We start from the raw sequence: 11,980 nt of genomic DNA on the forward strand, positions 1-11,980 counted from the left end.
CGTCAATTAGGGTGTCTGTTCCCTAATTCTTAGATTACCAGACTTAATAAAAAGGGGCATATTCGATTTCGATAATTCAACCATAGAATGTAGTTTCACATACTTGTGTCTATTTTGTAAATCATTTATAAAACCTGCATGTATTCTCATCCCAAAAATATTAGATTTTAAAAGTGGGACTATAACTCACTTTCACAGATATTTTCTTCCTCGGAAATAAGACTTGGCCACGGATCGATTCATGAACCTATACAAATATGTACATATATATATCAAAGTATGATCAAAATATAATTACAACCATTTTTATTATGTTTTAAAGATTTGAGTGTATTAAGTCAGCTGTCCTCGTTAATAACCTACAACTAGTTGTCCACAGTTAGATGTACAGAAATAAATCGATATATATTATCTTGAATCAATCCACGACCCAGTGTATACACGTCTCAGGCTAGATCACAACTCAAAGTATATATATTTTTGGAATCAACCTCAACCCTGTATAGCTAACTCCAACATTACTGCATATAGAGTGTCTATGGTTGTTCCAAATAATATATATACATGGGTCGATATGATATGTCAAAACATTTGCATACGTGTCTACGGTATCCCAAGATTACATAATATATTAGAATACATGTATAATACAATATAAGTTAGCTAGGATATGATTTGTATAGATTTGTTAAACATTTCCCGTAGCTAAAAAGATCAAAAATATCCAATCTTGTTTTACCCTTAAATTCTTCATTTTAAATCCGTTTTGAGTGAATCAAATTGCTATGGTTTCATATTGAACTCTAATTTAAGAATCCAAATAGAAAAAGTATAGGTTTATAGTCGGAAATTTAAGTTACATGTCAATTACTAAAGAGGTAGTCATTTTCGTCGAAAGAACGACATCTTGATGACCATTTTGAAAAACATACTTTCACTTTGAGTTTAACCAAGATTTTTGGATATAGTTTCATGTTCATATGAAAAATCATTTTCCCAGAAGAACAACTTTTAAATCAAAGTTTATCATAGTTTTTAATTATCCAAACCAAAACAGCCCCCGGTTTCACTACGACGGCGTATATCCGATTTTATGGTGTTCATCGTGTTTCCAGGTTTTAAATCATTAAGTTAGCATATCATATAGATATAGAACATGTGTTTAGTTGATTTTAAAAGTCAAGTTAGAAGGGTTAACTTTTGTTTGCGAACAAGTTTAGAATTAACTAAACTATGTTCTAGTGATTACAAGTTTAAACCTTCGAATAAGATAGCTTTATATGTATGAATCGAATGATGTTATGAACATCATTACTACCTCAATTTTTCTAGATAAAACTACTGGAAATGAAAAAAAATGGATCTAGCTTCAAAGGATCCTTGGATGGCTTGAAAGTTCTTGAAGCAGAATCATGACACGAAAACAGTTCAAGTAAGATTTTCACTCGAAATAAGATTGTTATAGTTGTAGAAATTGAATCAAAGTTTGAATATGAATATTACCTTGAATTAGAAATATAAACTACTGTAAATAACAAAGGTTCCTTGATCTTAGATGATTACTTGGAATGGATTAGAAAGCTTGGAAGTAGACTTGCAAACTTGGAAGTATTCTTGATTTTTATGAAACTATACTTATGGAATTTATGAAGAACACTAAGAACTTGAAGATGGAACTTGAGAGAGATCAATTAGATGAAGAAAATTGAAGAATGAAAGTGTTTGTAGGTGTTTTTAGTCGTTGGTATATGGATTAGATATAAAGGATATGTAATTTTGTTTTCATGTAAATAAGTCATGAATGATTACTAATATTTTTGTAATTTTATAAGATATTTCATGCTAGTTGCCAAATGATGGTTCCTACATATGTTAGGTGACTTACATGGGCTGCTAAGAGCTGATCATTGGAGTGTATATACCAATAGTACATACATCTAAAAGCTGTGTATTGTACGAGTACGAATACGGGTGCATACGAGTAGAATTGTTGATGAAACTGAACGAGGATGTAATTGTAAGTATTTTTGTTAAGTAGAAGTACTTTGATATGTGTCTTGAAGTCTTTAAAAAGTGTAAGAATACATATCAAATCACAACATGTATATACATTCTGATGGATTCGTTAAGTCTTCGTTAGTCGTTACATGTAAGTGTTGTTTTGAAACCTTTAAGTTAACGATCTCAATTAATGTTGTTAACCCAATGTTTATTATATCAAATGAGATGTTAAATTATTATATTATCATGATATTATGATGTATGAATATCTCTTAATATGATACATACATTAAAATATCGTTACAACGATAATCGTTACATATAAGTCTCGTTTCGTAATTCTTGAGTTAGTAGTCTTGTTTTTACATATGTAGTTCATTGTTAACACACTTAATGATATATTTAAATATCATTTTATCATGTTAAATATAGTGTATCAATATCTTAATATGATACATATGTATTTAGTAGACGTTGTCATAACGATAATCGTTATATATATCATTTCGAGTTTCTTAACTTAGTAATCTCATTTCTTATGTATATCACACATTGTTAATATACTTAGTGAGATACTTACTAATCATAATCTCATGTCAACCATATATATATGTATATATATACCACAACATGTAGTTTTCACAATTTTTTAACGTTCGTGAATCGCCGGTCAACTTGGGTGATCAATTGTCTATATGAAACTTATTTCATTTAATCAAGTCTTAACAAGTTTGATTGCTTAACACGTTGGAAACATTTAGTCATGTAAATATCAATCTCAATTAATATATATAAATATGGAAAATTTCGGGTCACTACATAAGTTAAGTTGCCCATTGACGCCTTTGGATAGTAAATTTTTACTCGAATTAGCAAACGGTAAATTAATTTCAGCAGATAATATATGTCGGGATAGAGAAATTAAACTGGGGGATGAAACGTTTAAAATTGATTTAATACCAGTCGAGTTAGGAAGTTTTGATGTAATAATTGGTATGGACTGGTTGAAAAAGGTGAGAGCAGAGGTCGTTTGTTATAAAAATGCGATTCATATTATGCGTGAAAAGGGAAAACCTTTAATGGTGTACGGAGAAAAGAACAACGCGAAGTTAAATCTTATTAGTAGTTTGAAGGCGCAAAAACTAATAAGAAAAGGTTGTTACGTCATTCTAGCACACATCGAGGAAGTTAAACCTGAAGAAAAGAACATCAGTGATGTTCCCGTCGCAAAAGAATTTTTCGATATATTTTCGAAAGAATTACCGGGATTACCCCCACATCGATCCGTTGAATTTCAAATAGACCTTGTACCAGGAGCTGCACCAATAGCTCGTGCTCCATACTGACTCGCACCCAGCAAAATGAAAGAATTACAAAGTCAGTTACAGGAACTTTTCGAGCGTGGTTTCATTCGACCAAGTACATCACCATGGGGAGCTCCTGTTCTGTTTGTCAAGAAGAAAGATGGTACATTCAGGTTGTGTATCGACTACCGAGAGTTGAACAAACTTACCATCAAGAACCGTTACCCATTACCGAGAATCAACGACTTATTTGATCAACTACAAGGCGCGTCGGTTTATTCGAAGATCGATTTATGTTCTGGATATCACCAAATGCGGGTGAAAGAGGATGACATTCCGAATACTGCTTTTAGGACGCGTTACGGTCATTACGAGTTTATGGTTATGCCGTTTGGATTGACTAACGCACTAGCTGTGTTCATGGACCTCATCAACCGAGTTTGTGGGCCATATCTTGACAAGTTTGTCATTGTTTTCATCGATGACATACTTATTTACTCGAAGAATGATCAAGAGCACGAAGAACATTTGAGAAAAGTGCTAGAGTTGCTGAGAAAAGAAAAACTGTACGCTAAGTTTTCAAAGTGTGCATTTTGGTTGGAAGAAGTTCAATTCCTCGGTCATATAGTGAACAAAGAAGGTATTCAAGTGGATCCAGCAAAGATTGAAACCGTTGAAAAGTGAAAAACCCCGAAAACTCCGAAACACATACGCCAATTTTTTGGACTAGATGGTTATTACAGGAGATTCATCCAAGATTTTTCCAAAATAGCAAAACCCTTGACTGCATTAACGCATAAAGAGAGGAAATTTGAATGGAAGGATGAATAAGAAAAAGCATTTCAATTGTTGAAGAAAAAGTTAACTACGGCACCTATATTGTCATTACCTAAAGGGAATGATGATTTTGTGATATATTGTGACGCCTCAAAGCAAGGTCTCGGTTGTGTATTAATGCAACGAACGAAAGTAATTGCTTATGCGTCTAGACAATTGAAGATTCACGAGCAGAATTATACGACGCATGATTTGGAATTAGGCGCGGTTTTTTTTGCATTAAAGACTTGGAGGCACTACTTATATGGGGTCAAAAGTATTATATATACCAACCACAAAAGTCTTCAACACATATTTCATCAGAAACAACTGAACATGAGGCAGCGCAGGTGGATTGAATTGTTGAATGATTACGAATTTGAGATTCATTACCACCCGGGGAAGGCAAATGTGGTAGCCGTCGCCTTGAGCAGAAAGGATAGAGAACCTATTCAAGTAAAAGTTATGAATATAATGATTCACACTAACCTTACTACTCAAATAAAGGAGGCGCAACAAGGAGTTTTAAAAGAGGGAAACTTAAGGGATGAAATACCCAAAGGATCGGAGAAGCATCTTAATATTCAGGAAGATGGAACCCGGTATAGGGCTGAAAGAATTTGGGTACCAAAATTTGGAGATATGAGAGAAATAGTACTTAGAGAAGCTCATAAAACCAGATACTCAATACATCCTGGAATGAGAAAGATGTACAAGGATCTTAAGAAACATTTTTGGTGGCCAGGTATGAAAGCCGATGTTGCTAAATATGTAGGAGAATGTTTGACGTGTTCTAAGGTCAAAGCTGAGCATCAGAAACCATCAGGTCTACTTCAACAACCCGAAATCCCGAAATGGAAATGGGAAAACATTACCATGGATTTCATCACTAAATTGCCAAGGACTGCAAGTGGTTTTGATACTATTTGGGTAATAGTTGATCGTCTCACCAAATCAGCACATTTCCTGCCAATAAGAGAAGATGACAAGATGGAGAAGTTAGCATGACTGTATTTGAAGGAAGTCGTCTCCAGACATGGAATACCAATCTCTATTATCTCTGATAGGGATGACAGATTTATTTCAAGATTCTGGCAGACATTACAGCAAGCATTAGGAACTCGTCTAGACATGAGTACTGCCTATCATCCACAAACTGATGGGCAGAGCAAAAGGACGATACAAACGCTTGAAGACATTCTACGATGATGTGTTATTGATTTCGGAAACAGTTGGGATCGACATCTACCGTTAGCAGAATTTTCCTACAACAACAGCTACCATTCAATCATTGAGATGGCGCCGTTTGAAGTACTTTATGATAGAAAGTGCAGGTCTCCGATTTGTTGGAGTGAAGTGGGAGATAGACAGATTACGGGTCCGGAGATAATACAAGAAACTACCGAGAATATCATCCAAATTCAACAACGGTTGAAAACCGCCCAAAGTCGACAAAAGAGCTACGCCGACATTAAAAGAAAAGATATAGAATCTGAAATTGGAGAGATGGTCATGCTTAAGGTTGCACCTTGGAAAGGCATTGTTCGATTTGGTAAACGAGGGAAATTAAATCCAAGGTATATAGGACCATTCGAGATTATTGATCGTGTCGGATCAGTAGCTTACCGACTTGAATTACCACAACAACTCGCGGCTGTACATAACACTTTCCACGTCTCAAATTTGAAGAAATGTTTTGCTAAAGAAGATCTCATTATTCTGTTAGACGAAATCCAAATCAATGAAAAACTTCAATTCGTCGAAGAACCCGTCTAAATAATGGATCGTGAGGTTAAAAGACTTAAGCAAAACAAGATACCAATTGTTAAAGTTCGATGGAATGCTCGTAGAGGACCCGAGTTCACTTGGGAATGAGAAGATCAGATAAAGAAGAAATACTCGCACTTATTTCCAGAAGATACGTCAACACCTCCAATTGCTTAAAATTTCGGGACGAAATTTATTTAACGGGTAGGTACTGTAGTGACCCGAACGTTTCCATGATTATATATATTAAATGAAATTTTTATTTACATGATTAAGTGTTTCCAACATGTTAAGCAATCAAACTTGTTAAGACTTGATTAAGTGAAATAGATTTCATATAGACAATTGACCACCCAAGTTGACCGGTGATTCACGAACGTTAAAACTTGTAAAAACTATATGATGTTATATATATGGATATATATACAGTTAACATGGTATTATGATAAGTAAACATATCATTAAGTATATTAACAATGAACTACATATGTAAAAACAAGACTACTAACTTAAGGATTTCGAAACGAGGCATATATGTAACGATTATCGTTGTAACGACATTTAATTGTATATATATAATATTAAGATATATTAATACATCATAATATCATGATAATGTAATAATTTAACATCTCATTTGATATAATAAACAATAGGTTAACAACACTTAACAGGATCGTTAACCTAAAAGCTTCAAAACAACATTTACATGTAACGACTAACGATGATTTAACGACTCAGTTAAAATGTATATACATGTAGTGTTTTAATATGTATTCATACACTTTTGAAAGACTTCAAGACACTTATCAAAATACTTCTACTTAACAAAAATGCTTACAATTACATCCTCGCTCAGTTTCATCAACAATTCTACTCGTATCCACCCGTATTCATACTCGTACAATACACAGCTTTTAGATGTATGTACTATTGGTATATACACTCCAACGATCAGCTCTTAGCAGCCCATGTGAGTCACCTAACACATTTGGAAACCATAATTTGGCAACTAGCATGAAATATCTCATAAAATTACAAAAATATTAGTAATCATTCATGACTTATTTATATGTAAACAAAATTACACATCCTTTATATCTAATCCATATACCAACGACCAAAAACACCTACAAACACTTTCATTCTTCAATTTTCTTCATCTAATTGATCTCTCTCAAGTTCTATCTTCAAGTTCTAAGTGTTCTTCATAAATTCTATAAGTTTTAGTTTCATAAAATCAAGAATACTTACAAGTTTGCTAGCTTACTTCCAATCTTGTAAAGTGATCATCCAACCTCAAGAAATCTTTCTTATTTACAGTAAGATATCTTTCTAATACAAGGTAATACTCATATTCAAACTTTGATTCAATTTCTATAACTATAACAACCTTATTTCGAGTGGAAATCTTACTTGAACTTATTTTCGTGTCATGATTCTGCTTCAAGAACTTTCAAGCCATCCAAGGATCCTTTGAAGCTAGATCTATTTTTCTCATTTTCAGTAGGTTTATCCACAAAACCTGAGGTAGTAATGATGTCCATAAAATCATTCGATTCGTATATATACAACTACCTTATTCGAAGGATTAAACTTGAAATCACTAGAACATAGTTTAGTTAATTCTAAACTTGTTCGCAAACAAAAGTTAATCCTTCTAAATTGACTTTTAAAATCAACTAAACACATGTTCTATATCTATTTGATATGCTAACTTAATGATTTAAAACCGAAAAACACGAAAAACACCGTAAAACCGGACATACGCCGTCGTAGTAACACCGCGGGCTGTTTTGGGTTTGATAATTAAAAACTATGATAAACTTTGATTTAAAAGTTGTTCTTCTGGGAAAATGATTTTTCTTATGAACTTGAAACTATATCCAAAAATCATGGTTAAACTCAAAGTGGAAGTATGTTTTTCAAAATGGTCATCAAGACGTCGTTCTTTCGACTGAAATGACTACCTCTTACAAAACGACTTGTAACTTATATTTCCGACTATAAACCTATACTTTTTCTGTTTAGATTCATAAAATAGAATTCAATATGAAACCATATCAATTTGATTCACTCAAAACGGATTTAAAACGAAGAAGTTATGGGTAAAACAAGATTGGATATTTTTTGATTGTTGTAGCTACGGGAAATATTGTAACAATTCTATACAAATCATATCCTAGCTAACTTATATTGTATTATACATGTATTCTAATATATTATGTAATCTTGGGATACCATAAACACGTATGCAAATGTTTTGACATATCATATCGACCCATCTATATATATTATTTGAAACAACCATAGACACTCTATATGCAGTAATGTTGGAGTTAGCTATACAGGGTTGAGGTTGATTCCAAAAATATATATACTTTGAGTTGTGATCTAGACTGAAACGTGTATACACTGGGTCATTGATTGGGTCAAGATAATATATATCAATTTATTTCTGTACATCTAACTATGACAACTACTTGTAGGTTACTAACGAGGACAACTGACTTAATAAACATAAAACATTAAAACGTATTAAAAATGTTGTAAATATATTTTGAACATACTTTGATATATATGTACATATTTGTTATAGGTTCGTGAATCGACCAGTGGCCAAGTCTTACTTCCCGACGAAGTAAAAATCTGTGAAAGTGAGTTATAGTCCCACTTTTAAAATCTAATATTTTAGGATGAGAATACATGCAGTTTTATAAATGTTTTACGAAATAGACACAAGTAAATGAAACTACATTATATGGGTGAATGATCGAAGCCGAATATGCCCCTTTTTGCTTGGTAACCTAAGAATTAGTAAACCGATCTACTAATTGACGCGAATCCTAAAGATAGATCTATCGGGCCCAACAAGCCCCATTCTGGAATTTGGAATGCTTTAGTACTTCGATTTTATCATGTCCGATGGGTGTCCCGGAATGATGGGGATATTCTATATGCATCTTGTTAATGTCGGTTACCAGGTGTTCACCATATGAATGATTTTTATCTCTATGTATGGGATGTATATTGAAATATGAAATCTTGTGGTCTATTACTATGATTTGATAATATATAGGTTAAACCTATAACTCACCGACATTTTTGTTGACGTTTTAAGCATGTTTATTCTCAGGTGATTATTAAGAGCTTCCGCCGTGCATACTAAAATAAGGACAAAATTTGGAGTCCATGCTTGTATGATATTATGTAAAAACTGCATTCAAGAAACTTATTTTTGATGTAATATATTCTTATTTTAGATTATCATTATTTGATAATCTACATAATGCTTTTAAACTTTTATCGATAAAATAAAGGTTATGGTTGTTTTAAAAAATGAATGCAGTCTTTGAAAAACGTCTCATATAGAGGTCAAAACCTCGCAATGAAATCAATTAATATGGAACGTTTATAATCAATATGGAACGTTTATAATCAATATGAACGGGACATTTCAACTTGGTCTCGGTTCATTTTGCAAAAAAATCCTATACATGTTGTTTCTCATCATGATGATAACCGAATAATCAACCAATCAAATATATGCTTTCAATTCGCCATCGTGCCCGGTCTTCGAAGTCTTGAGCTCTGATACCACTTGTTAGGAATTGACAGCGGAAGAACCTAACTAACGATACCCTCGTCAGCAAAATCCCAATCCACGCAATACTTGTGTAAACGGATTACACCTACATACGACAAACGAATAAGCAAAACGATAAAGTAAATGTAAACGACACAAGAATTTAACGTGATTATATCTCAAATCCAAACACGATCAATTTATTTAAACGAGAATGTTGTGTCGTCCAGCGGAGCCTAGAAGAAGATGACTCGCGCAGACAGCTGACTCAAATGGGAGGTGGGTTTGTTTTTACTCCACGAACGCAAACCAGAGATTTCTTCTATCATTTTATGCACACGGTTACAATAAAGCCAGGGGTCTGTTTATAGTGAAAGATTAAATCTAGTTCCTTGTTGTGCAAGTTAACTTGATTTTCAAGCAAAAGACATTTTAAAAATCAATTACTTGCTCCATAGGTAAACTTGACATTCAAGCTAACTTAATCTCCAAGTTAAAATGATTTTCTTTACTTTTATGTTTAAGTTTTCATATCTCAACAAGAGGTGAGAAGAGAGAGGAAAATAAATAATAGTGAATTTACTTTTTTACCCTCACATGCTCTTCACTTTGTTAGAGTCAACAAAAAATTGTAAGGGAAGTTAACACGAGGAACTATTATTGTGCATTATCAAGTTAGTCAGAGATTATATATGTATATAATTCCTAAAAAATAAGAATGACTAGAACATAAACACTATCAATATATTTTACTCTCTGTTAAATTATATATACTGAAACTGAAATAGTTAAACTTTAGATATCAAGGAACTTTTTTAAAATTTTTCGTTTTCTTCTATTTGCATATTAAAAGATCGTTTTTTTTTTAAAAATTTTTTTTTTGAAATTTTACTTATCCAATTTGTACCTCATTTAGTGCTTATCCATAGATTGGTCCTCTCACTTATAATTGTAATTAAATTGAATATATATATATATATATATATATATATATATATATATATATATATATATATATATATATATATATATATATATATATATATATATATATATATATATATATATATATATATATATATATTCAATTTAATTACAATTATAAGTGAGATAACTATAATTAGTTACCCTTTACTTTCAAAAAATCATAGATTCTAAATAGATATGAGGTCATATAACTAAAGATTTACTATACAATGTAAGTGATATTTTGTAAAAAGTATCCAAGAGTAACGGTGTCACAAAACTAAAAGAAAGTATCATAGATTCCAAAACATTTGGTCCTATAACTAGAAAAAGTAATACTCAGTAATATGTATACAATTATTTTATCCCATATACTAAAACACATCCAGATTTTCGTCGTTTATATAGTTTCGGATTGTCGTTTTGAGTTTCCGTTCACACTACAATCGATCCCTTAACTTTTGCTCAACTTACACAACGATTCCTAACGTTTACATTTTTTCAGGAGTAGAAAGTGTAAATATATAATTTTATTAAAATAAAAAAAACTAATTCCACCCGAATTTATAACGAGCCCTATCTTCTCGCTCGGTGCGAGTTAAATTTTTTCGGGACCACCGTTTAACTCGATTTTACGAACACACCCAGATTTTCGTCGTTTCAGTTGTTTCAGATTGTCGTTTTGAGTTTGCGTTCACACTACAATCGGTCCCTCAACTTTGGCTCAACTTACACAACGACCCCTCAAGTTTACATTTTTTAGGGGTAGAAAGTGTAAATATATAATTTTATTAAAATAAAAGAAACTAATTCCACCCGAATTTATAATGGGTCCTATCTTCTTGCTCGGTGCGAGTATAATTTTTTCGGGACCACCGTTCAACTCGAAATAATTTTACGAACACAAAGCGACTAACTATACGCGAAACGGATATCGTTAAAAAAACACTAAATATTTCGGGCTATATCTCATACATATACATACACGTATTAGATATATTAGGTACCAAACAACATATACCCAAATTTGGCGGCGCGTTGAATACAACCGCAGCAATGCGCGGTCGAATTTTTTTCTAGTTATTTTTGATTATTAGTCATAAACATTTAAATATTAAAAAAAAAATCATACATTTTTTATTTAGTAAAGGTCAACATTTATATACTTAAAAAATATATTTTCATGTAAGACCATCAACAATTTAACAATATATATTTAGTGAGAACCTCTCATACACAATCATGCATACACACACAAACTCTGCTTTCTATATATCTCTGGATACAGTTATTTGAACTTTGAAGTCATCCTTTATAAATTATTCTATTTTAAAAAGTTATTTATTCTTCGTAATAAACTAATAACGTGCATCCTTACTAGTTACATGCATATATGATGATATGCAGCGGCGGAACTTGAACCCGACTACAGAGGGGGCGAGTCTAAAAATTTAATAAATTTTTCATTGTCAGCAGGGCGAACACTAAAAAAAACTTTATTTTTTGGTAAAAACAAACTTTTTTTAGTGTAAAATTTTTT

The sequence above is a fragment of the Rutidosis leptorrhynchoides genome, chromosome 6 (genome assembly GCF_046630445.1).
Source record: "Rutidosis leptorrhynchoides isolate AG116_Rl617_1_P2 chromosome 6, CSIRO_AGI_Rlap_v1, whole genome shotgun sequence".
Lineage (NCBI taxonomy): Eukaryota > Viridiplantae > Streptophyta > Magnoliopsida > Asterales > Asteraceae > Rutidosis > Rutidosis leptorrhynchoides.